A 27,605-nucleotide genomic window follows, 5' to 3' on the forward strand; every position below is an offset into this window, starting at 1 on the left:
CAACAACCCCTCAGATCAAGGAAGCAATGTAAGGATTGGTGCAATCCACTTGGGATGAAGCCAGCAAGAGCCCAACACTGAAGATGGCTCTGAAAGAAGAAGAACCAGCTTTGATCCACTTTATTCAAGCTGTGGAAGACATGACTTAGAGATACGGCCTATTGTTATTGGAGGCTTCCAATTTGGTTAAATGATTTATTTTATTAGTTTAGAATAAGTGGGCTTGAAGATGCTTGGCTCACATGTTTTATTTCTTTTGAACTATGTGTTTGGGAAGGCCTTGTATTTTGGCCAAGGGCTTCTTTGGAAAGTTACATTTTAGGAAATAGGGTTTCAACAATTTATTGTAGGGGTTACTGTAGCCGCGCATACTGTAGCCGGTACTGTTCATCAAGGGTAATTTTGGGTAAAAGGGGCTTTATTTTGGCTAGGGTTTTGATTAGGTTTGGCTTTAAAAACCCTTTGTAGCCTCATTTGAGAGATTAGACAATATTGAATTTTATTTGTGAGTTGAGTTTTCTCCACTTGTTCTTGATTGAACTCTTGAACTTATCAAAGGTAAATCACAACCTTCGTGGCGTTCATCCTTTGTAATTTGGGTTCTTGAGTCGGGTTCTTCAACGGGTCTAGATTTTAATATAATCTAGGTTCTTGAAACGGGTTCTCATCGGGTCTAGATTCTTCCTCCTTGACTTGATTTTTGGCTTTCTTGGGGAGTTTTCAAATTGATTGTGGTTCAAGGGAATTCATTCCCATGGGTTCATGCTAACAAAAAAGACGTTAAAAAAAAAAAAGGTACACGATTCCAGTAAGAAAACTTATTCCTTTCAATCTTGTATCTCACCTTATTCAAGTACTTGAACTTTTGATGAGTTTTGGTTGTTTATTTTCTGAATTGCTGCTGGATTATTTTGAATGAGTTTCTTGAAGTTCGATTAAGAACTAAAGAAGACACAGAAGAGCGGGAAAAGGCAAGCGTGTGCGAGACCATATGAGGGTAAAAGCCGTTTAGAGTGAAAACACGAGTGCAAGTGTATCAATTCTTGAGTCAAACACGTGAGGGAGTGCTTGTGAGGATTCTAACTTTGTTTGCAGATTTTAAAACATGTTTAATAATCAAGAAGAAGACACAACCGAAGAATTTCGACAACCTCCAGTTCCAAACCTCCAAATGCAAGCGATGTTAGGGGAGATGAGGCGTATGTTGAGGGCTGAATTAGAACCTATTCACGAAAGGTTGGACAGGGTAGAAGCAAAAACTCCTAGGGGCCAGCAACATGACATCCACAATAGGCAGCATGGTGGGCGTGGTCCGTGGTGGAATGTTGATGGAGAGGCGGAGTCGGAGGAGTTTGATGAGCAATATTTGAACCGAGGCAGGATTGAGCGTGGGTATAGAGAAGCTAGGATGGGTAGGCCTAGGAGGGATAACGATGTAGGAAATATAAAGATTAAAATCCCATCTTTTCAAGGTAAAAATGATCCTGAAGTTTATTGGATTGGGAAACTAAAATGGAGATGGTTTTTGATTGTCACAACTACTCAGAGATAAAGAATGTTAAGTTGGCTGCAATTGAATTTACCGATTATGCCATTGTGTGGTGGGATCAATTACTGATTAATAGGAGGAGAAATAGAGAGCCACCTGTGGACACTTGGGAGGAAATGAAAATGCTTATGAGGAAGCGTTTTGTACCCAGCCACTATTATAGGGGATTGTATCAAAAATTACAGAGGTTAATTCAAGGATCTAAAAGTGTGGATGAGTATTACAAGGAGATGGAGGTAGCTATGATCCGGGCTAATGTAGAAGAGGACCGGGAAGGCACCATGGCTAGGTTTTTGCACGGTTTAAATCGTGAGATTGCGGATATAGTCGAGATGCAGCACTATGTTGAGTTGACGGATATGGTGCATCAAGCCATAAAGGTGGAGGAACAATTCAAACGAAAGGGAATTGGCTAGGAGGGGACCGCCTATGGCTACAACCAGCTCGTGGAAGACAACTCCAAAAAGGGACGAGCAGCAACAAAATAAGCCAAAATTTGAATCCTCTAAGAATGCCAACTTAAAGACCGCCACTACTTCAGGTACAATCGAGACTTCAAGTTCTAAAACACGTGATATTAAGTGTTTTAAATGTCAGGGGCGCGGACATATAGCCAGCCAGTGTGTAAACAAGAGGGTGATGGTGATAAATGCCCAAGGAGAGCTTGAGTCAGAAAATGAGGAAGAAGTAGATAATGATGATATGCCATCTTTGGAGGATGCTGAGGATGAGCAAAATGCTGTGGTTGGAGATTTATTGGTTGCAAGGCGAGTTCTCAATGTGCAGGTTAAGGAGGAAGAAAGTAACCAAAGGGAGAACCTGTTTCATACTCGGTGCTTTGTAAATAACAAAGTTTGCAGTGTCATTATCGATGGTGGGAGTTGCACAAATGTAGCCAGCACTTATTTGGTGGAGAAATTGGCTTTAACTACCTTGAAACATCCTCAACCTTACCGGCTTCAATGGTTGAATGAATGTGGGGAAATCAAGGTGACATGACAAGTGTTGGTGGCATTATCCATTGGCAAATATGAGGATGAGGTGCTTTGTGAGGTGGTTCCTATGCACGCATGCCATTTACTGTTGGGAAGACCATGGCAGTATGATCTGAGGGTTACGCATGATGGATTCACAAATAAGTATTCCTTCACTCTTAATAGGCAACCTATTACTCTTGTGCCATTAACTCCAAAACAGGTCAGGGAGGACCAATTAAAGTTACAAAGTTCGAATGAAAAAAAAAAGGAAAAGGAAAGGAAGGCCGAAACTGAAAAAAAAGACTTAAAAAAAAAAGGAGAGAAAAACATTGATCAGAGTGAAAAAGAAAGAGAGAGGATTTCGGCTATAGTGAGAGCAAGAGAGGAAAAATTCAATTACATTGCAAAAAAAAGTGAGATCAAGAGAGCATTATTTTCACACCAGCCCCTTATTGTACTCATGTACAAGGAGGCTCTTTTATGTACTAATGATCTTGTCGGTGCTTTGCCGAGCAATATTGTCTCTTTTGCAGGAGTTTGAAGATGTCCTTCCTGAAGAGGTACCTTATGGTTTACCTCCAATCCGAGGGATTGAACATCAAATTGATTTCATACCTGGTGCATCAATTCCAAACCGACCTGCTTATAGGAGTAATCACGAGGAGACCAAGGAACTTCAGAGGCAAGTAAGTGAATTATTGGAGAAGGGGTTTGTGCGTGAAAGTATGAGTCCTTGTGCGGTTCCGGTGCTGTTAGTTCCTAAGAAGGATGGAACATGGAGGATGTGTGTTGACTGCCGAGCCATCAACAACATAACGGTAAAGTATCGTCATCCCATTCCTAGACTAGATGATATGCTGGATGAATTGCATGGTTCTTGTGTCTTTACAAAAATTGATCTTAAGGGTGGATATCATCAGATTAGGATGAAAGAAGGTGATGAATGGAAAACTGCTTTTAAGACTAAATATGGTTTGTATGAGTGGTTAGTGATACCTTTCGGTTTAACTAATGCTCCGAGCACATTTATGCGTTTGATGAACCATGTTTTGCGAGCATTTATTAGCAGATTTGTAGTTGTGTATTTTGATGATATCCTAATCTATAGCAAAAATTTGGAAGAACATGTAATGTATTTGAAATCTGTTTTGGAAATTCTAAGGAAAGAAAGGTTGTTTGCTAACCTCAAAAAGTGCACCTTTTGCATGGATAAACTTGTGTTTCTTGGTTTTGTTGTTAGTAAGAGAGGAATTGAGGTGGATGAGGAAAAGGTGAAGGCAATCCAAGAGTGGTCAACGCCTACAACAGTCAACCAAGTGAGGAGTTTCCATGGCTTAGCTAGCTTCTATAGACGGTTTGTGCGTGATTTTAGTATCTTAGCCGCCCCCCTCTTACTGAAGTCATCAAGAAAAATGTGCCGTTTAAGTGGAGAAAAGAACAAGAAAAGGCATTTAGTCTGATCAAAGAAAAGTTAACTAATGCGCCTTTGCTTGTTTTACCTAACTTTGCTAAAACTTTTGAAATTGAGTGTGATGCTTCAGGCATAGGTATTGGAGTTGTTTTGATGCAAGAAGGCCGTCCAATTGCTTATTTCAGTGAAAAGTTGAGTGGGGTAGCCCTAAATTACCCTACTTATGATAAGGAGATGTATGCCTTGGTGAGGGCTTTGGAAAATTGGCAACACTATCTACGGCCAAAGGAGTTTGTGATTCACACAGATCATGAGTCTTTGAAGCATTTGAAAGGACAACAAAGGTTGAACAAATGCCATGCCAAGTGGGTGGAATTCATTGAAACATTTCCGTATGTGATAAGATATAAGCAGGGTAAGGAAAATGTGGTGGCTGATGCATTGTCCCGAAGCTATGCCTTACTTTCCATTTTAGATACAAAAATGCTTGGCTTTGAATACATTAAGGAATTGTATGCTCAAGATTCTGATTTTGGTGATGTGTTCAATGCATGTGAAAAAATGGTGTTTGGTAAGTTTTATAGGTATGATGGATTTTTGTTTCGGGAAAATAAATTGTGTTTGCCAATATGTTCTTTGCGCGAATTGCTTGTGAGAGAAGCTCGTGGTGGTGGTTTGATGGGTCATTTTGGTGTAGCTAAGACTTTAGGAATTTTGCATGAACATTTTTTTTGGCCTCATATGAAACGTGATGTGGAAAGAATTTGTGAGAAGTGTATCACGTGTAAACAGGCTAAGTCTAAGTTGAAACCCCATGGTTTGTACACCCCTTTGCCAATACCTAGTGAACCTTGGACTGATATTTCTATGGATTTTGTTTTAGGTTTACCTAGGACTAAGAGGGGGAGAGATTCAGTTTTTGTGGTGGTAGATAGATTTTCCAAGATGGCACACTTCATTGCATGTCATAAAACTGTTGATGCATCACATATAGCTGATTTGTTCTTCAAAGAAATTGTTAGGTTACATGGTATGCCTAAGACCATTGTTTCTGATAGGGATGCAAAGTTTTTGAGTTACTTTTGGAAGACTTTGTGGGGAAAGCTGGGAACTAAGTTGTTGTTTTCTACTACTTGTCATCTACAAACGGATGGCCAAACTGAAGTAGTAAATAGAACTTTGTCGTCTTTGTTGCGTGCTATCATTAAAAAGAACTTGAAAGCATGGGAAGATTGTTTGCCACATGTTGAATTTGCTTACAATAGAAGTATACATTATGCAACTAAGTTTTCACCATTTGAAATTGTTTATGGCTTTAACCCATTGTCACCTTTGAATTTAACTTCTTTACCTTTGAGTGAACGTGTGAACTTAGATCACAAAAAGAAGGCAGAATTTGTAAAGATGATTCATGAAAAGGCACGGCTGAACATTGAAAGGAGGACTAAACAATATGTCCATCAAGCCAATAAGGGACGCAAGAAGGGTAGTGTTTCAACTAGGAGATTGGGTTTGGTTGCACTTAAGGAAGGACCGTTTTCCAGAGAAGCGGCGTTCAAAACTCCTAGCTCGGGGTGACGGGCCATTTCAAGTAGTAGAACGCATCAATGATAATGCCTACAAGCTTGACTTACCAGGTGAGTATGGTGTCAGTGCAAGCTTTAATGTTGCTGATTTGTCTCCTTTTGATGTAGGTGATGATTTGAGGACAAATCCTTCTCAAGAGGGGGAGAATGATGCAAACAAAGGAGCTGGACATGCTGATCATACAAGTGGGAATGGAGCTGAATTTGCACAAGACCTTTGTCACTTCCTAGTGGCCCAATTACAAGACTTAGAGACAAACGTTTCAAGGAAGCACTAAATGGGCTAATCCAAGAGAATTGGGCTGATTCTAAAAAGACCAAGATGGGCTCAAATAATATTCAAGACTTAGTCCATGTCATCAAGGCAATTAAAGAGGCTAATATTAGCAAATAGAAATATGATGAATGGTCTGACCATTAAAGGACGTGAATTTGTTAAGTTTCAAGAATATTAAATAGGTGAATGTCTTGCCTGGGTACGTGAAATACATTGAATTTAGTCATTTAGTCATTTCTGGCTGCCTCTAGAACTCCAAGAGGCCTAAAAATCGTGGGACTTGTTATTTCAAGAGGCAATTGGAGGGTTGTTCCAAGTATATAGAGGGGTTATTTCGAGTTTTAATATCAGATTTGAAATTTCAGAAGCTTAATTGTCTTTGTGAGGTCTTGTGTTCCTCTTGGTTCTTCAAAGAACTCTTTGAACTTATCAAGTTAATCTTGTGGCGTTCAATCTCCAAACTTATCACCTTGATTTTGATTTCTGGGTGTGGCGTTTTCAATCCTTCGTAGTCTTGGTTTTCATCTAGTTGGGTGACTGGTCAAGGCTTAACAAATCTTGTCAATACGATCTTGGGGTTGCAAGCCATCATTGTTATCGGGTTTCATCACAATTGTTGGTGGAGTTCATATCAGTAACTTCAAAACTGCCATCACACCTTTGGTCTTTGACTTTTCCGTAAAATACCTCAATCTTGTTTTTTAAGTGTTTTTACATGTTGCTCTGTTTTCAGTTATAATGTTACGTGGGTTCAGTTTAATGGATTTTGCTTTAATGGTCTGTTTTTAATTGGTTGTGTTTTAATGAATGGGCTTGGTTTTCATTATACATTAAAAGATATGATTATATTATTAATTTGAACTATTTAGTTTTCAATGGAACTCATTTCTTTAGTGGGCCTTATTTTATGAGATTTCAAGCAACTAGAGTATTCTATTAATCTATAATATGTTATGGGTACTTTAGTATTTTAAAAAAACATCGTTATTCATTTTAGCATATTATTTATTCGATTACTCTCTTCGGTATGAATTCGTTTAAGTGGCTATTGACGAAATTAGAAAGTGATAATATTTTAAGGGTTAGGATAATTTTAGAAGTTTAAGAAAATATGTTATTTTAGCATTTCAGGTTTAAATATTGAGGTACATGTTTGATCGGAAATTTATGGAAGTTACGTGATTATTTTATAGGTGACGATTAATAATTGTTCGGCATTTTTGAGGAAAATTCTGAAAAACTAAGAAGTCCAGGTAAGCGGGGGTTCCTATGCTAGACTTTGCATTAAATAAAATGAACTGAAGTCCTTTTTGGAAAATATGCATGTTTTGTGAAGAAAAGAAATTTGAACTACCTCAGTTATTTGTTCTGCATTACTCATGAGATTCTGTTTAAGAAGAAAGTATTTTCTGTCATGACTGGTGTAGACATGAGCTTATTTTTGACATTCTGTTTTTGAACTTTGAAAATGAGAGCGAATCTGAAATTTGTGCATAAATTATGTTGTGATATGATTTTGTTCTGTTCCGAAGATTTTTGTTCAGTACTCTGTTTGGATAAGACGTGATTTTTGAAAACCTTTGGCATGACTCTCTGATTCTGAATTTGATTCTGTTTCCGTTCTGTTCAGTTATGGCCCTGTCACGGGTGATAATAGTGGCATATGGCCCAACCACGGGTTATAATAGTGGATACGGCCCAACCACGGATAATAATAGTGGATACGGCCCTGCCACGGGTTATAGTAGTGGTCTCTGTTTTGAGTGCACACCTTGGTGATAGAGTGTTTTATGTTCTGCTTGGCTATCCGCAGATGCACAACCCTACCACGGGGGTTATATATGGACTCTGTTATGATATGATGTTCTGATGATGATGATGATCTTTTATGCAATGCCAAAGAATATTTTGAATGAAATTATTTCTAAATCTTCGCTCTGATATTTCGATAACATGTTCTGCTTCCGCACTCTGAAAATGAAAATATTTTGTTCTGCATTCTGGTTTCTGTAAATGCTCATGTTTATACACTAGTATATGTTCTCTGCTTACTGAGTTGTTGATAACTGATAGGAACCAAGATGGGCCTAGTCTTAAAGATCATTTGCAACTTCCAGATGGGCCAAGAAGATCAAGGAGGCAATGCATGGATTGATGCAATCCACTTGGGACGAGTTTAGCAAGAGCCCAACATTCAAGATGGGGCTTGAAGGATGAAGATCTAATTTTGATTCATTTCATCAGCTATGGAAGATGGCAACAACAAGACTTAAAGGCTTTGGGCTCTTGAAGGGTTTCAACCTATTTAATTCATTTAAAGAACTTATTTTATTAGTTTAGAATAATTGAGTTTATTATGGGAAGCACTTAAGGGGGCCTATGCAAGGGCACGTTGGGAAAGTTATTATTTTATTGAACTAGGGTTAGGGTTACTGTAGCCGAGTTACTGTAGCGCGGCACTGTAGCCGAGGCACTGTTCATCCAGGGGCACTTTTGGAAGATGGGGGTTTATTTTGGCTAGGGTGTCGTTAGGTTTTGCTTTAAATACTATATGTAGCCTCATTCTAATCAGTTTTATGAAATTTATGAAATTTGATGAATTTATTCATTGTGAGTTGAGTTTTACTCCTCTTGTTCTTAATTGAACTTTTGAACTTATCAAAGGTAAATCACAACCTTTGTGGCGTTCCTCCTTTGTAATCTGGGTTCTTGAGACGGGTTCTTCAACGGGTCTAGATTTTAATATAATCTAGGTTCTTGAAACGAGTTCTCTTCGGGTCTAGATTCTCCATCCTTGACTTGATTTTGGCTTTCTTGGGGTGTTTTCAAATTGACTGTGGGTTTAAGGGAATTCATTCCCGCGGGTTCATATCAGTTTTGCTTTAAATACTGTCTATGTAGCCTCATTCTAATCAGTTTATGAAGTTTATGAAATTTGATGAATTTGTTCATTATGAGTTGAGTTTATCTCCTCTTATTCTTAATTGAACTTTTGAACTTATCAAAGGTAAATCACAACCTTTGTAGCGTTCCTTGTTTGTAATCTAGGTTTTTGAGACGGGTTCTTTAACGGGTCTAGATTTTAATATAATCTAGGTTCTTGAAACGAATTCTCATCGGGTCTAGGTTCTCCATCCATTGGCTTGATTTTGGCTTTCTTGGGAAGTTTTCAAATTGACTGTGGGTTCAAGGGATTCCTTGCTAGTCCATGTTACGTTTTAAGTTCACGTACAAGTCATGTCACGTCAAGTTCAGTTTCAATTTCAGTTCAAGTTATGTCACATGCTATATGTCAAGTTATGCTATGCTTACTTACGACTTTGATTATATATTCATGCTTTTACTGTCATGCATGCATCATTAACCTGTGTGGAAGTTTCCTGTTAGTTTCAATTTTCAACCGTGGTAGTCCAAACTACCATTCCCCCCGAATGGTAGGTGATGTGTCAGGATCAGAGTAGGGAGCACACACTGGCAGACTAGAGGAGGTTAACTAGATGTCGTAGACACAACACGGAGCTTACAGCCTTCATAGTTAGGTATTTGGATAGTATTTTAGCATCGTTAATCGAGTTAGGCAAGTTACTCAATGAACTAGCCCAATGTGTATTTTGGCAATGTAATTATGGAGCCAAGTCTCCGTTGTTTTGAGATTACAACATTCTTAGATCCGTGCTGTAATCGTGGATGTTTATTTTGTTAAGTATGCATTGATTATGTTTTAACTATTTGGGATATTATAAGTTTGGTGCATAGTATTGCTCAAGAAAAAAAAAATTATCCACTGCGAATATTGCATAATGATAGTATACATGTTAGGAACATTGCATCTTATATGTCATGAACGGGGGTAGATAACCTTGTCTTGTATGTCCCAACACTTCGAATGTTCGTCCGATCCCAAGTGAAATCTGGGGGCATCACAGGGTGGTATCAGAGCAATACGTCTCTGGGTTTAAATCCACATGTCCTTAGGAAATGCACAAAATATTAGGCTTGAAATTTTAGTCTTCATTAGGCTTGAATTTTTTGAAGTATGATAGATAGTACGTGGTTGTAATACGTGTACTCGTGTGTTTCAGGAAGTTACACATGACTCACGGTAGGATAACTCGAAACCCTGAGGGAGCCACAAATCAGGAAAATCAGAATTTCCCGATGGATGGAGGATTAGGTGAAGTTGTACGTCTATTGACTGACATGCTTAGACAACAGCAACAACAACAAGTGCATGTACCCCGACCCGAAGTCAAGGTTGTCCGTATGAGAAGTTCTTGATTCACCGTTACCCGAATTTTTCTAGTATTGAAGGGCCACTGAGAGCCTAGAAATGGATTATGAAACTCGAAAGGACCTACGAGATCTGTGGATGTACTGAGGACTAGAAGGTTCTATATTCTGGATACCTATTCCAAGGAGAAGCTGAAATATGGTGGGATATGCGAAGACATCTTCTAGTTAGGGAACTAGGAAGTTTGGCGACACTGTCATGGGAGAGATTTAAGGAAGAGTTCAACAACAGATTCTTCCCAGATTCTGTCAAACAGTTGAAGGCGCAGGAGTTCACGACTTTAACTCAATGCAGCTTGACCGTAGAGCAGTACGCCGCTAAGTTTTTGGAGTTAGGGAGGTTTGCACCACACTTGATTTCTACTCAAAGGATGCTAACATAGAAGTTTCAAGTAGGACTTCAGCCTATGATCCGTAGTCAAGTAGCTTGCCTTAGGATAGAGCATTACTAGGAGTTGGTAAACGTCGCTGCCATAGCAGAGGCAGAGTAGAAGGGTTCGACTTCCCTGATCATTTCGAAAAGAAAAATGATGGCAACTAAGGTGGGCCTAGTCTTAAAAATATGTTGCAAGTTCCAGATAGGCCAAATACAAGTTCAAGGGCTTAAATTATGAAGATTATGCTTTGATTCATTTCATAAGCTATGGAAAGGGCAACAACATGACTTATAGGCTTTGGACACTTGAAGGCTTTCAACTTATTTAATTAATTTCAAGGACCTATTTTATTTGCTTAGAATAATTGGGTTTATGCCTATGTAAGGGCATGTTGGGAAAGTTAATATTTTATTGAACTAGGGTTAGGGTTATTGTAGCCGAGTTACTGTAGCGACGTACTGTAGCCGTGGCACTGTTCACTCAGGGGTATTTTCGGAAGATGGGGTTTTATTTTATCTAGGGTTTTAATTAGGTTTTGCTTTAAATACTCTATGTAGCCTCATTCTAATAGGTTTATGAAGTTTATGAAATTTGATGAATTTATTTATTGTGAGTTGAGTTTTACTCCTCTTGTTCTTAATTGAAGTTTTGAACTTATCAAAGGTAAATCACAACCTTTGTGGCGTTCCTCCTTTGTAATCTGGATTCTTGAGACGGGTTCTTCAACGGGTCTAGATTTTAATATAATCTAGGTTCTTGAAACGAGTTCTCATCGGGTCTAGCTTCTCCATCCATTGACTTGATTTTGGCTTTCTTGGAGAGTTTTCAAATTGACTGTGGGTTCAAGGGATTCCTTTCCCGCGGGTTCATATCATTTGGTATTCAGAGCAAGGTTTCCAATCAGGTCTGATTCTATCTTTAATTTCTTCCATACTTAATTCTAGGGCTTTATTGTTCTAGGGTTGCCAAAAAAAAAAAAAATAGAAACAAAAAGTAGGCTTCCAAAATTCTTAGGATTTTGGGTTTGGCTGAAATTTGCATCACCTAGGGTTTCAAAATTCTAGGGTTTTCTGCATCTCTAAGTTTATCTGTTTGCTTGGAGTGACGTTCCATTGATTCTCTTCTACTTCATTGTCGTGCTTGAATTCAATTGCTTGATTTTTACAATTGAATATTGCTATTTGTGATTGAATTAGAGAAAAGAAAAGAAAGGAAAAGAAAAGAAAAGAAAAGAAAGGAAAGGAAAAGAAAAGAAAAGAAAATTTGAAAAAAAAAAAAAAAAGAAGAAGAAGATGAAGAAAAAAGAAGGTAGCATATTCAAAATTGCTACATAGTTACAACAAAGAGAAAGAAAGAAATTTGTTGATTAAACCTTATGATCAAAGAGGCTGCTGCATACATCACTCAAGTTGGTATCTTGTCTTATTGTTACTCTTTCATTCGTATAACTTCATTGATTCTCGTGTCATTTTTATTCCTTCATGTTTCTCTTGTTCTTGTTTCCTGGATCTAATTACTAGTTGGGATAAAACAAGGTTGCCTTGTCTTGATTGAGTTCATTTAGTTCTGAAAGAACTTGAGTGGGAAAGCTCTTGAGGTAAAAGGCAAGAGAGTGTGAGACTATTATTGGGAAAAGGCCAATTAAGAGTGAAACACGAGTGGAGTGCCATTATTTGAGTGCAAACACGTAAGGGAGTGTGTGAGGTTTTCCACTAACTTTCTTTTTGTGCAGCACATTGTAATGTCTCATCGGAGTAGCTCATCACTAAGGGGGAGAGAATATAACTCATCCATTGTGTTGCAAGCCATGCAACAACAGTTTGAGCAGTTGAACTTGGTGTTGGGTGAAGTGAGGGATAGTATGGATAATCAAGAAGCAGTGATTAGAAATTTGCAAGGTGAAAGAGATAGGAGGTGACGTGAGCCTAGAATTGAGAATGGGTATAAGAATGTAGAGTTTGGTGAGGATGAAGAAGGCTTAACATCTGAAGTTGGATTGGGTGGACATAGAGGAGTTAGGCATGGAAGAGGCCTTAGGGCAAACTCTGGGGGTCGAGATGGAGTAGATAAGAACCTTGGGAGCATCAAAATGAAAATACCATCATTCCAAGGTAGAACTGACCCTGAAATTTATTTAGAGTGGGAGAAAAGAATAGAGTTGGTGTTTGATTGTCATAATTACTCTGAGGAGAAGAAGGTGAAGTTGGTTGTAATTGAGTTCACTGATTATGCGATTGTTTGGTGGGATCAATTAGTGACCAATAGGAGGAGGAATCTTGAGAGGCCTGTAGAAACATGGAGAGAGTTGAAAACTATCATGAGGCGGAGATTTATACCTAGCCACTACTATAGAGATCTCTACCAAAAATTACAAAATCTTATACAGGGGTCTAGGAGTGTAGAGGACTACCATAAGGAGATGGAGGTGGCTATGATTCGGGCTAATGTAGTGGAGGATCGGGAGGCCACGATGACAAGATTTTTGAGGGGGTTGAATAGGGAGATAGCCAATATAGTTGAGTTGCAACATTATGAGGAGGTAGAGGACATGGTGCACATGGCAATGAAGGTGGAGAGAAGGCTAAAAGGAAAGAGTACATCAAGGTATACTTCGGTTTCTTGTACTCCTTGGAAACCAAAGTGGGACAAAAATGATCAAGTTGTAGCAAAAGGGAAGACCGAACCATCAAAGGGAAAAGATTTGGGTAAGGCTGAAACCTCAAGAAAAAGAGAGAATGAGTTGAAAAACAATTGTGAGGCCGAGAGTTCAAAAAAAGAGGAGACTGAAAGAAAAACAGAGAGTGAAAAGAACAAAGAGAGTGAGAGGAAAAAAGAGAATGAGGCCGAAACATCAAAAGAAAGAGAGAGAGAAAAAGAAAATAGAGAGGTGGTTGAGAGTCAAGGAAAAAGATTGGAGCCACAAGAGGAAAAAGAAAGAGAAATTGTAGAGAGAAATAAAAAGACAAAAGTGAGTTTTTATGCTAAGGCCAGCTTTTATGCTAACGAATTTAACGACTCTTTGCCTAGTGTTGTTGTTTCTTTGTTGCAGGGATATGAGGTCGTGATTCCTAGAGGTGTGTTTAGAGGATTGTCACCCATTAGGGAGATAGAGCACTACATTGATTTTGTGCCAGGTGCAACAATTCCTAACCGACCTTTCTTGGAAGAACATGAGTCATTGATACACTTAAAGGGACAAGGTAAGTTGTTGACTATAATGCGTGCTAAGCGGGAGGATTGTATTAAGACTTTTCCTCATGTATTCAAATACACACAATGTATGGAAACTTTTGTGGTTGATGCTTTAGCAAGAAGGTATGTACTTATCTTCATTTTAGATGCAAAATTGTTGAAACTTGAATATGATAAGGAATTGCATGCTAATGATGATGACTTTGCTAGTGTGTATGGAACATATGAGAAAGCATCGTTTGGTAAGTTCTATAAACTAGATTGGTGCTTGTTTAGAAAGAATAGATTTTGTGTACCTACTAGTTTTATGCGTAAGTTACTTGTGTGTGACGGACATGGTGGTTTATTGGGTAACCATGGTGTAAGGAAGACTTTTGTTGTGTTGCATGAACGTTTGTGGGAATATCATTTGCCTTTCAATGACGTGTTGCATGAACGTTTGTGGAAGTATCAATTGTCATTCATTGATGTGTTGCATGAATGTTTGTGGGACTATCATTTGCCCTTCCTTGAGTTTGCATATATTTGGAGTAGTCATTCTGATGTCAAGAAAATATTAGACATTTTGCATGAACATTTATGTTGGTCTAAGATGAAGAGAGATGTCAATTGTATTTGTGGCAGGGGTATTACATGCAGAAATGCCAAATTTATACTTTTGCCACATGGGTTGCATACGCCCTTACCTATTCCTAGTGAGTCATGTGTAGACATATCTATGGACTTTGTTTTGGGGCTGCCTAGGAAAGAAAGGAGTAGAAATTCTATTTTTGTGGTTATGGATGGATTTATAGAGTTTGCATATAACAAGACCATGCATACTACCACTTTATATTCTCCTTTTGAAATTGTTTATAGACTTAATCTATTTACTCCTTTAGATTTAATGTCTTTATCTGTTGACAACAGGAGTAGCTTGGATGGATGTTCTCAAATTCTTGAACAAATTAATGACAATGCATATGAAATCAATGATAATGTTACTAACATTTTTCCTTTCGATCCAGGTGGAGATTCGAGGTCGAATCCTTTTGAGGAGAGGGGGAAATGATGGGAACTAAGGTGGGCCTAGTCTTAAAGATATGTTTCAAGTTCCAGATGGGCCAAATACAAGTTCAAGGGCTTAAACGATGAAGATTATGCTTTGATTCATTTCATAAGCTATGGAAAGGGCAACAACATGACTTATAGGCTTTGGACACTTGAAGGCTTTCAACTTATTTAATTAATTTCAAGGACGTATTTTATTTGCTTAGAATAATTGGGTTTATGCCTATGTAAGGGCATGTTGGGAAAGTTAATATTTTATTGAACTAGGGTTAGGGTTACTGTAGCCGAGTTACTGTAGCGCCGTACTGTAGCCGTGGCACTATTCACTCAGGGGTATTTTTGGAAGATGGGGTTTTATTTTATCTAGGGTTTTAATTAGGTTTTGCTTTAAATACTCTATGTAGCCTCATTCTAATAGGTTTATGAAGTTTATGAAATTTGATGAATTTATTCATTGTGAGTTGAGTTTTACTCCTCTTGTTCTTAATTGAACTTTTGAACTTATCAAAGGTAAATCACAACCTTTGTGGCATTCCTCCTTTGTAATCTGGGTTCTTGAGACGGGTTCTTCAACGGGTCTAGATTTTAATATAATCTAGGTTCTTGAAACGAGTTCTCATCCGGTCTAGCTTCTCCATCCATTGACTTGATTTTGGCTTTCTTGGGGAGTTTTTAAATTGACTGTGGGTTCAAGGGATTCCTTTCCCACGAGTTCATATCAAAAAAGGACTTCATCATATGCTGCTGAAGAAAGTTCAGAAAGGAAGAAGATGTTTACTGATTCAGATAAAGGAAAAGGCATTGAGACTGGGAGCTCAATGCCAATCACAATTCCACCTTGTGTAAACACTATGGAGGCAAGTGCATAATCGCGTTAGGAACTTGTTTTAGGTGTGGCCAACTGGGTCATACGATCAAAGACTGCCCCAGTGTTGCTTTGAGCAATGAAAGAAAGGGGGTTGCTCTCAACAGTGGCTACAAAAAAAAGCCGAGGCAGCACATGCCCATAAGAGTGTATGTTGTCACTCAGGGAGACGCAGATGATGACACCCCAGGAACTGAAGAAGCTGGCACCGTCACTAGTATTTTGTTTCTAAGACCTAGGTATTGTTAAGCTCATATACGGTTGATTTGATTGCAATTGATTGTATTGTTGCATTATTGTTATTTTGGGCAATTGAGTCCCTAATTTTAGTGATTGTGGTATTACACGAGAGTTTAATTTGGAAGCCGAATTGTTACCCAGGTGGTAAGAGTAACAATTCTCATTAAGAGTATTATTGTTCATATCAGTGTAGATATAGAATACCCTTTAGCAGTTGGAGGAAGGATATTGAAGGTTGATAAATTAGTATTCCGCATATTTGGAGTTGTTTTGATTTTGAGGATCCAAAGGAATTTGTAATCGGAAGAGTAAAGTGCTTGGGAGAGGCTTTGGTCGTAGTAGGATTCGCTTATTATGGTAGTTTTATCCAGCTGCCGTTAAGTGTTTTTGGCAAAGCGTTGTGTTTGTGGAAAACGTAGATTGCCATAATATTGGAGACTTCTATATGGGTAGTAAATCTTGGTATTGAGGATTTACGTGAACAGTAGGAATAGATCCTTTTGTTTAGAGTCAGAATAAGAGGCAGCTCTTGATGGATAGAAGAGTTATGCCAGTCATAAGAGAGAAAGTCTTAAGTTGAGGTTAATAGTTGATCGTTTATCGAGGTACCACCTAGGAGGAGGAACGATTCGTTGTGATTATGAAGGAGTAAGTTAGTCCTAGGCAGATAGAATTCCTTGAGGAAATAGAGAAAGTGAATTCAGTTGTGCATGGATTAAATTCTTCCAAATTGAATTGCGTGAATACTTGAAGTTTTAGATTTCGAGTGTATGTTGGTACGACTTGACCTACTGTGTGGAAGGATTCCAATACAAATTGATATGATTTAAGAGAGAGAGAGTTAAGAATGGTATATATTATACGTTGTGCATAATTCCTTGAATAGTAAGGAGAATACTTATTTCATTTAAGCAAGGATTCAGTATCCTAGAAGGTCAGCCTAGAAGTCATTAAGTTTAGGCAGTAACCTTTGGGAGTGTTATACCCTTATGCTATAGTGGTAGTTACTTTGTGTAACCATATGATGGTTATAGATAAGAATAGTGTTGATGACTACGAGAGGAAGCCGTTACCTCAGGAAGAACATTACCTAGCCCTTGAGTGTGATGAGGCATCTAGAGATGGACAGTAGGTTGGTAAGCAACTTCTTCTTTTGACCGTGTTTTATGTTTGTAATCTGTTTTTTAGGATGGGAGGATGTAACAGCCCGCTAGAAATTCACTGGTAGAATTTCTATTGACTTTAGGAACCTCGTGAAAACCCCACAAGTTTTTATGAATTGACCAATCGCACAGGTTTTAGTCTGCTACATAGTCAGTATTATCACTCACTATGGTGCTAGAAATATGAGTTTAATTATTTGAGATATTTAGAAGTGTTAGAATGCATTATGGTCTACGCCATTAGACTTAGTTGATTATTTAGGATTTTATGGCACAAGAACTCATTTTCATAATTTCGGACGTAACGCTTGTTCGAAACTACAAAATTATTTTAAGGGGTACTTCAAGGTTGAATTTCGGTAAATAATTTTCATTGTAGGTTAATATGAATATTTAGGATTTGTTTCAATACTAAGTTTATTATGCTTTTTTTTTAGTGAATAGTAACCTCTATAAGCATACCAAATGCAGTGTTTTCAAAATTACAGTGTGGAATGTCCAAATTAGGTTAGAGAATATTTATTTGAACACTTGGCAAGATCTTAACCACACAAAGTGAATAGTATTTAGACACTTGGCACCATGAGGAACCATTGTGCCAGACCAAAGAGGGTTTCAAGGTGTGAAGGAAATCAAGGTGTGAGATCATGCCACCTAAGCAAAACTTTGTTTTATCTGATCAACCAAATTGTGTCAGACCAAAGAGGGTTTCAATCCTAGCGAAATCCTAAATGGCTAGAATCCAATTGAAACCCCAAAAGTTTGGTTGAAATCGAAACCCTAAATGGTTTCCCAAACCCTAAAGTTGGCCTCCGAACCCTTTTTAATCTAATTTCTAGCATTGTGTTTAATCACTTGATTAAATCACTTCCACATGCTATTAATTAATCAAATCCCTGTTATGACATCATTATCCAACCTTTTAAACCTTGAAAATTTGATTGGGCCAAGAAAAATTGGATTTGGGCTTGATAGCATCCCAAACCCTAAACCAAACCCCATTCAAACCCCAAATTGAAGCCCACTTGGTTGAGGCCCACCAAAGCTTATGAACTTGGCCACCTTGGCAAATTTTCTTGAAGAAATTTCCTCCCCCACATGATAGGCCATCCACTGCCCTTGGCTACACCCAATAGTGCCTTGATGTGAAGGAGAATCCACCTCATCAACGTCCGTACCTCATAGCTGCTGCAGGCAGTCCTTCCCCCTCACTATTCTCCACTTTATGTCACATAGCCACCTCTAATCAAAGGGTCATTCAAGCCCATAACTTCTCCCTCCAGAAGTCTGAAGTCTTGCAAGACACATTTCACTCCCTTTCATCACTTATTGACCCCGTTCTTAGAGAGAAACTCAAAAGAGCTCTCTTGGGCAAATTTCTAGGTCTTTTTGCGTGGAGATGTTTTACTCTTTATAAGTATTTTTGCACAATGACTCCTTCATAAAAGTTGTAATTATTTGAGTTTAGTTTCCGTGGATATCTTGTTAGTCTCATTCCATGTAGATTTGATTGGTCAAAAGTATTTTTAACCATGGAAAGGTCATTTTGGGCGTGAAACTAGAGTGTATGTAATGTTTTGGAATTTTTGACGAAGTTAATGGACATATCTTGGTCTAGAAATTTAATGGAGTGTTGCTAGCATGTGTTTATGAATATTCATTGAGATTTTATTGCATGACTAAAGCTTTTGATGATAGATTTCCTTAAATCTAGAAACTTGAAAACTTGAAGTGGAAAAAAAGTTTTTGTTTTGTGAAAGTTTGAATATTTCGTAGTTTAATCTTACTCCAAAGGCTTTTTTTATTTTTATGTGATGATCCTAAACCTCTTATATACATGTTAGGATGTTATTTTGAAGATATTTAGTATTAATTTTAAAGATATGATTTTTCTAAGCAAAAGGATTTCGGTTGGGCCTAAGATTTGAGGTTTTTGGGTTAGATCCATGTTTTATTGAGTTTTAGTTATGTGATTTTATGTTTGATGGTTGGATTTTCTTTAGGACACATTTTTAAAACATGTGATGTTTTAGTTTGAAGATCACATATCTTTAAGCCATGGATCAAGATATTGATCAAAATTAGTTGAGAGAAAAGTTTCTATTTTTAGACTAAAAAAGTAAAACCAAAAACTCCAAGTGTTATTTTGTGATTTTTGGTGACTTTTGCTTGATAATTTAAAGCATGGTTGATCTTAGGATGATGTTATGAATATGTTAGAAGTAAGATTTGATTTTTTGGAATTCTTGGAGATGTTTTGATTAAGATTAAAACTTGTGATTCAAATGTTTGTTTTTAATTAAATGGATCATTTTACTAAAACGTTTTGGGTTGATGATTAGTAAGTTCTTCTTGGATGTTTTAAGTATGCTTTTAAACTTAGAATATGAAGATCTTTGTTGCAAAAATCTGGTTTGATCATGAGTTTTGAAATTAGAAGAAGTGAGACAAAAATCAAGGGAAAAATCTTATGGATGTTTCAATCATAGTGTGTTTTTCATAGTTGTGATTTATTTTAAATTTTTCAGAATTGATATTTGAGTTTAGGACAAAATTTACATAAGGAATGTAAATTTTGAAATTTTTTGGAGTTAGGATGTGAAATCCTTAAGTTAGGGGTAAAATGATCATTGTTCCATATGTAGAGGGTTAAATGGTAATTTTACTCTAAATTAGCTTGTTTTCATGCTTATAATTGTTAGTGATTAAATTTTTAATTTTTAGAATTACTATTTTCAGTTCCTCGTGTTTCGCACTTTATTCTCTTACAACGCGACGATCGAGGTAAGTTAGCTCTAAACTTACTATTAGTTTACTATGTATGTATGATGGGTAACGAAACTACAATTTATATTCGTATGTTGTTATATATGTCATGCCATGCCATGTCATTACATGTTTATCTCTTACACCATCTACTCTGTCACGTATTGCTATAAGTTGCACATATGTCAAGTTACTTTATGTCATCTGTTACATGTATGCCATGTCACATAGTGTTCACTGTTTTACATGTATGACATGTCACGTAATATTCACTATTACAGGTTATGCCGTGTTATGAAATTTTGTCTGTCACATTTTATGTCAAGTACGTCATGTCTTTCGACTTACGTTCATGTACGTCTTCGTACAGTTAAGTTATTATTTAGTTCATGGTTATTATTAAATCATGGTAACCCCATGAGATAAGAATATTCAATCATGGTAACCACATGAGATAAGAATACGCAATCATATTAATCCCATGAGATAAGAAGACGCAATCATAGTAACTCCATGAGATAAGATTACGCAATCATAGTAACCTCATGAGATAAGACTACTCTACCATGTGAACCCATGAGACAAGAACATGTTTCAAGTTCATGTTTATGTGATGTCAAGTTCACTTTTATGTTATGTTCAAGTTCACATTCATGTTATGTATGTTTACGTTCATGCTATGTTCCAAGTCCATATTATGTTTCAAGTTCATGTTCATATCAGGTTATGTTCATGTTCATGTTCATGTTATGTCATGTTCATGTTCACGTTATGTTTCAAGTTCACGTTTATGTTATGTTATGCTCAGGTTCATGTTATGTTCAAGTTCATGTTCAAATTATGTATGTTCACGTTCATGCTATGTTTCAAGTTCACATTCATGCTATGTTGCTAGTCCATGTTATGTTTTAAGTTCACGTACATGTCATGTCATGTCAACCTAAGTTTCAGTTTCAGTTCAAGTTATGTCATTTATACTATGTTATATGTCAGGTTATGCTATGCTTACTTACGAATTTAATTATGCATTCATACTTTTACTGCCATGCATGCAACATTAACCTGTGTAGAAGTTTCCTGTTAACTTGATGAGATTTGTAATCAAATCTCACCATGGTAGTCTAAACTACCATTCCCCCCGATTGGTAGGCAATGTGCCAGGATTAGAGTAAGGAGCAGACACTAGCAGACTGGAGGAGGATGACTAGACGTCGTAGACACAACACGGAGCTTGTAGCCTTCATAGTTAGGTCTTTGGATAGTATTCCGGCATCGTTAGTCGAGTTACGCGAGTTACTCAATGAACTAGCCCAATTTGTATTTTGGTAATGTAATTATGGAGCCAGTTCTCCATTGTTTTGTGATTACAGCCTTCTGAGACCCGTGTTGTAATCGTGGATGTTTTTTTTGTTAAGTATGCATGGATTATTTTTTAACTATTTGGGATGTTATAAATTTGGTGCATAGTATTGCTTAAGAAAAAAAAATTATTCGCTGCGAATATTGCATAATGCTAGATACATATTAGGAACATTGCATCTTATATGTCATGAACGGGGGCATGTAACCATGTGTTGAATGTCTCGACGCTTCGGATGTCCGTCCTATCCCAAGCAGAATCTGGGGCATCACATTTTCCCTTAGCACCCTTCTCTTTTTATAGAAACTAACCCTTTTAATTTAGCTGCTAGGTATATGGTAGTTCATGATTACGTTCTAGGTAATATCATGCTATACGGATATACGACATGTGCCTTATTTGACTCTAATGCAACGAGGTCTTCCATGTTAACGAAGTTTGCATGAACTTGTAACCTGCCGACATAATCATTTCCTCAAACCGTAGTAGTTATGATTCCTGATGGAAGTACAGTCAAGTGTACCCTTAGAATTTTCCCTCTAAGTTTAGATGGAAGGATTATGGAGGCAGATCTGATTATCTTCAGTCTATTGGAGTTTGATTTTGATATTAGGAATGGATAGGTTATCCAAATGCTATGCCAAGTTAGACTGCCGGAGGAAAGAGATTTTGTTTAACTCACCTAAAGTTGGTAGGATAAGAGGAATTGTAAAGGCTATTCCCTCTTTAGTTAGAAACTACATTGTTAACGGTGTTGTAATCTAATTAGATTTGATAATTGAAGACTCCAGTAAGGATAAGGAGATGCATGGGATACCTGCACATGAGAATTTTCCTGAGGTTTTCATGGATGACTTACCAGGATTACCCCCAAGAGGGAAAGAGAGTTCGTTATAGATCTAGAACATGCCACAAATAGAGGAACATAGGCAATATCTCAGCTTAATGTTGGAGAGATTGAAGGAGCATAGGTTGTATGCCAAGTTCAACAAGTGTGAATTTTGGAAGTGAAGTTTTTAGGGCATGTGATTTGGAGTAGTGGTTGATCCCAGTAAGGTCGAAGTGGTAGTGAATTGGCCGTGTCCTACCAATATACATAAGAACCAAAGTTTCTTAGGATTAGACTATAACACCCTGCTCCCCAATAAAGTCATTTTTAAAATTTTCGAGGAATCGATGTGCTAAACTTTGACTAAAAATAAACTTTTCTTCTTAATGAAGCGCCAGATACAAAAGATCCCATAAATAAATGAATTTAATCTTTATTAAATATTTAAAATCCAAAATAGAGTCTATGAAAGAACTTATTTAAAATCAATAAAGTCTCATGTGCTTATAAAAATAACTTATTAAATTAAAATAAAAAAACTGAGCATGACATAAACTATATGGGCCTCTGCCTCACCTTCCTGGGCCAAGTCCTGCCTGTAGTCCTATCCTCATAAAAATCATTACCTGGGGTGGTTAAAACATAAAAGCATACAAAAATTAGTCGAATACTTAATAAGCAACACATCATACAGTAAACATAATAAACATAAAGTTTTTTGAAAAAATGCATACTCATAAATACGTATATAAATAACATGAATATGAACTTATCTTTCACTTGTCATATGTCGATAACCACTGTTGACCTCTGTGAGTTAGGGTTAGCGAATCTAAGTAGATTTCGATTCCGCCCATGGCCACGGGTTGTGAAATCTATACATAAGGAAAACACACTGGGTGCAATACCAGCATGTACAACCTGGCAATGCAATATGCCCATAACATATGGTACCGTCTTCATATCATAACATAGGCCGTTACATAGCATTCATATTTCATCATAATCATACTTGCATACTTGTAATATCATAGATTTCAAATGAAATCGCATTCTTTCATAAAATTCCGTGATACATGTTTCCTCATATAAAATCATGATTTTTCTTAAATATTTTAATCCATACATCTTTACATACATAGTTTTTTATAAATATTTTAATGCATAACTCTCACATCATGGATTTTCATAAATAATTTAATACATAATTATTCACGTAAAATCATGGATTTTCATAATTTTATCATGACTTGTGTATGTGAAAAAGGGTTTCCAATGGAGGGCATACATGCATAATATTTTTATAAAAGACATATCGTTTACCATACATATGTGTTAGGGTATGATCATGCTACTTACCTTATAGTATTACTTTCTAAAATTTCTGACACAGAATCGATCATGATGTTGAACTGTAGGTTTATGGTTTTTTTTTTTTCAAACAACACGCGGAATGTAGATATTTATAGGAGCAATGCTACACAACCTCACCAACCTCCACACACCACATTTTTTTAAATTTTTAAAATTTTTTTAATATTTTTTATTTTATTTCATTCTTTTTTAACTAATTTAATTCTTCTATTCATTATTCATATATTAAATATTTGATAAAATAAATAATAATAATAATAATAATTTAAAAAAGTGTGGTGTGTGGAGGTTGTGTGAATAGTAGCAGGTTGTGTAGATTTTTTCTATTTATAGAGAGATTTGACAACCAGCTTGAGTTGGACTCGGTTAAAGAGCTTTAAACATGAAGATGAATTGTAGAGTTGTATCCCTGTTGGAATAGGATGCCGACGAGTTCGAGTTCGAGTTCGAGTTGGACTCAGTCACGATCTTTCAAGAAGAGAGTTTAAATTTTAAAAAATGATTTAGTAGTTCATTCAATGTAGGATTGACAGTGACTGAGACTATGTAGGGGACTTCAATCAGTGATGATTTTAAATTGAAATAAATTTCTAATGATTAATTTTTAAATTCTAAAAAGAGTCTAACTCGTTCAATAAATAATACATGGAATTTAACCTAGTTATTGAGCCTAATTAAAACTACTAATCAACCTCAATAATTTATCGATCGTGAGTTTATCTAATATGGTCCATTAAATATAATTTTGGCCCAATAAAAATTATTAATATCTCGACCTTAGAATTATTGGGCCGAGTCATTACAAACTCACCTCCTTATAAAAATTTTGTCCTCGAAATTGGCTAGACTGCCAACAACCTACATTCTTTCTATGTCTCTTTTACTCCTCAATATAGTTTAGTTGAACTTAATATTCCAATAATTATAATCATTCTCTATTTTGGTCTGATGTTTTACTAAACCTTTAAGCGTATAGGTTGGTACGCTACGTGTCAACAATCATACACTTTAAATTCAACACAAACCTAAACAAGTATATGCATTAACAATGGGATCAATTAAAAGCCTAATAATAAATTCACCCAACAATTATCTTAACTCCACATACAATAGTAACTAACGATCTCCACATAAATAAAACTCTCCACATGAAATAATAATAAAATTCTACACCTAAAATAATAACTCAATAAATCGCAACCTAGAATTCTTCAAAGTTCGGATCCTAAATCTTAAACCTCATTCTTGGTGATAGAATCGTGTTACTTATAGAACATAAGATATTTTCCACCAATCATCATGAAACACCATGCACCATACATAGATCTATGTCATAACTCCAAAATCCACTAAATTCATTCCTAATTTCCTCGGATCAAACTTCACAAAATATAAAACTATTTTCTCATGAACAAGATGTATTATCAATCTTAAAACCAAAGGTTCCTAATCTCATATTTAGAAACTTCCTTACCTTATGCGCTAAAACCATTTCACGTAGTAGGTGCATTTTGACATGCATGTATCTAAAAATTTTCATTCTTAGTTTTCATTAACACACTAAATAGTACAAGTTAAAAATACTTATTGCAAAGCAGGGAATGCCATGAGGAAACCTTGGCCTAGATTTTTTTTTTCACTTTCTCTTTTCAAAATTCCTTTTTTTTCCTAGTAAAACATTTTTTTTCTTTTCTTTTCTTTTTTTGCAAAAAGTTTTCTTTTCTTTTATTTTGAAAAGTCTACTGAATCTTTCGACCTGGGCTTTGATACCAATTGTAACACCCTGCTCCCCACTAAAGTCATTTTTAAAATTTATGGGAAATCATGTGCTACCAAAACTTTGACTTGAAAAAACTTTTCTTCTTAACGAAGCGCCAGATACGAAAGACCCCATAAATAAATAAATTTAATCTTTATTAAATACTAAAAATTCAAAAGAGAGTCTAAAGAAGCACTTATTTAAAATCAATAGTCTTATATGCTTAAAAAAATAACTTATTAACCTAAAATCAAAAAATTGAGCATGGCATAAACTATCTAGGCCTCTGCCTCACCTCCCTGGCCCAAGTCCTATCCTGCAGTCTCATCCTCATAAAAATCTTCACTTGGGGTAGTTAAAATATAAAAAATATAAAAATGAGTCGAATACTCAATAAGCAACATATCATATGGTAAACATAATAAGCATAAATTTTCCTGAAAAATATGCATACTCATAAATACATACGTAAATAAATGAACATGAACTTATTTTTCATTTTTCATAGGTCAGTACCCATTGTTGACTACCGTGAGTTAGGATTAGCGAATCTAAATTGATTTCGATTCAGCCTGTGGCCACTGATTGTGGAATCCATATATAAGAAAAACACACTGGGTGCACTACTAGCACGTACAACCTGGCAATGTAATATGCCCAGAACATATGGTGCCATTGTGACGCCCGCAAATTCCGCTTGGGATCGGACGGACATTTGAAGCGTCGAGACATGCAACACAAGGTTACCTGCCCCCGTTCATGACATATAAGATGCAATATTCCTAACATGCATCTAGCATTATGCAATATTCGCAGCGGATAATTTTTCTTTTTAGCAATACTATGCACCAAACCGAAATATCCCAAATACTTAAAACATACTTCATACATAATGACATACTAAACAACTGAGATCACAATATTAATCCATATGGTTGTAATCAAAAGAGTGATGGAGATTGAACTCTACAAATACAAGTAGTAATCTGAGGTAACTACTGTATTAACACCTACATCGCATCGTCGCTTAGTCGACCATTTCCAGTTGGTCGATTCCCGATTCTCCTTCAGATCCTGTAACAAAATCTACCATTCGGGGGGAATGGTAGTTGGGACTACCACAGTGAGATTTGATTACAAATCTCAGCAAGTTAACAGGAAACTTCCACACAGGTTAATGATGCATGCATGGCAGTAAAAGCATGAATGCATAATCAAATCGTAAGTAATCATAGCATAACTTGACATACAACATAACATAACTGGCATAACTTAAACTGAAACTGAAGCTTAGCATGAACGTGACTTGAAACATAACATGAATGTGAGCTTGGAACATAACATGGACTTGAAACATAGCATGAACGTGAACATGCATAATTTGAACTTGAACTTGAGCATGACATAACATAAATGTGAACTTGGAACATAACGTAAACGTGAACATAACATAACATGAACTTGGAACATATTCTTGTCTCATGGGATTACCATGATTGCGTGAACGTAAACTTGAACATAACATAACGTGAAACATGACTTGAACTTGGAATCTTATTCAATAGACTTAATCATTAACATGACCATATGGGTGCTACACAGGTCCCCTTGAGCCGTGTGTCCCTGCCGATTACCGCATCACATCACAGGTTTCTATACCAGCTGTGAGTGCGTTAATACGTACTCCACAGTTGTTGTGGCCCCACGTATTCTACGTGTCACAATTGCTGTGTCTCACGTAGTGTATGCTCCACAGTTGTTGTGGCCCCATACTTCATGCTCCACAGTTGTTGTGGCCCCATGACTTATTTGTTTGTGCCACACTTGCTGTGGACACACGTAACATAATGTGTGGCACCATCGGCGTTAGTGCCTGGCGCGCTCCGGTGACCAGCTAATTAGGCCCCATTCGCAACCTGTTGACTGTACTTCGTCAACCCAGGGAATTTCACACCTATTTAGACACTCCAGCGTGAACAAAGGAGTTCCACTAGGATATTACCCCATCCTAGCGCTTAGGGTCGTGATTGACATGAATGACTTAACTGGCAGACATGACATTTCGTAACGTGACGTAACATGAACGTGACATAAAAGACATAAATCTTGACGTAACATAACGTGACATGAACGTAGGACGACAGACATGACATACTTCGAGACATAAATGTAACAGAGAACATTTCATAACATGTCATACATGTAACATGCAACATTTCGTAACATGGCATACCATATAACAGACAACATTTCTTAACGTGGCGTAACATGTGACAATGAATATTACATGACAAGAAATACATGTAACAGATGGCATACTTAACTTAACATGACATACTTGCAATGTATAGCATGTATAGCAATACGTGACAGAATATCTTGTGTAACAGATGAATAATTCATGACAGAATAAATTCTGTGTAACAGATAAATATGTAATAACTTGGCATGGCACATATGATAACATGCATACATACAATTTAGTTCCCTTACTTATCACACATACACATTAAATTGATAGTAAGTTAAAAGCTAACTTA

General features: G+C 36.7%; 1 pseudogene; it reads left to right on the forward strand.

Moving 5' to 3' along the window:
• The first annotated feature begins 1,105 nt into the window (after positions 1-1,105).
• On the forward strand, positions 1,106-16,946 carry LOC118344214 (annotated as a pseudogene).
• The last annotated feature ends 10,659 nt before the right edge of the window (positions 16,947-27,605 follow it).

Source organism: Juglans regia, chromosome 13, assembly GCF_001411555.2.
Source record: "Juglans regia cultivar Chandler chromosome 13, Walnut 2.0, whole genome shotgun sequence".
Classification (NCBI taxonomy): Eukaryota; Viridiplantae; Streptophyta; class Magnoliopsida; order Fagales; family Juglandaceae; genus Juglans; species Juglans regia.